We start from the raw sequence: 1113 nt of genomic DNA on the forward strand, positions 1-1113 counted from the left end.
CCAAAATGTGGAAAAAAATGTTATAATTTAGTGTCGACCAAAATATGGAAAAAACGTCATAGTTTAGTATGTTGTCCAAAATGTATTGTATTTTATCATATGGCATGTTTTTACAACATGTTTGAAAAATGGCATTTTTTTTCGACATAGTATAGTAAGGCGTTTTTTGCACCAAAATTCATGATGTTTTTTTTTTTTTTTTTTCAAACAAAACCTTTCTGGAGTGTTTTTCACACGCTTCTTTGCATTATTTCATCATATGGCATGTTTTTACAACATGTTTGAAAAATGGCATTTTTTTTCGACATTGTATAGTAAGGTGTTTTTTTTGCGCCAAAATTCATGATGTTTTTTTTTTTGTTCAAAGAAAACCTTTCTGGAGTGTTTTTCACGCCCTCCTTTACATTATTTTATCATATGGCACGTTTTTACAACATGTTTGAAAAATGGCATTTTTTTTCGACATAGTATAGTAAGGCGTTTTTTTGCACCAAAATTCATGATGTTTTTTTTTTTTTTTTCAAACAAAACCTTTCTGGAGTGTTTTTCACACCCTCCTTTGCATTATTTTATCATATGGCATGTTTTTACAACATGTTTGAAAAATGGCATTTTTTTTCGACATAGTATAGTAAGGCGTTTTTTTTGCGCCAAAATTGATGATAATGTTTTTTTCAAAGAAAACCTTTCTGGAGTGTTTTTCACGCCCTCCTTTACATTATTTCATCATATGGCACGTTTTTACAACATGTTTGAAAAATGGCATTTTTTTTCGACATAGTATAGTAAGGCGTTTTTTTTTGCGCCAAAATTCATGATGTTTTTTTTTTTCAAAGAAAACCTTTCTGGAGTGTTTTTCACACCCTCCTTTGCATTATTTCATCATATGGCACGTTTTTACAACATGTTTGAAAAATGGCATTTTTTTTCGACATAGTATAGTAAGGCGGTTTTTTTTTGCGCCAAAATTGATGATGTTCTTTTTTTCAAAGAAAACCTTTCTGGAGTGTTTTTCACGCCCTCCTTTGCATTATTTCATCATATGGCAGGTTTTCACAACATGTTTGAAAAATGGCATTTTTTTTCGACATAGTATAGTAAGGCGTTTTTTTT

The sequence above is a fragment of the Amphiprion ocellaris genome, chromosome 2, assembly GCF_022539595.1.
Source record: "Amphiprion ocellaris isolate individual 3 ecotype Okinawa chromosome 2, ASM2253959v1, whole genome shotgun sequence".
Lineage (NCBI taxonomy): Eukaryota > Metazoa > Chordata > Actinopteri > Pomacentridae > Amphiprion > Amphiprion ocellaris.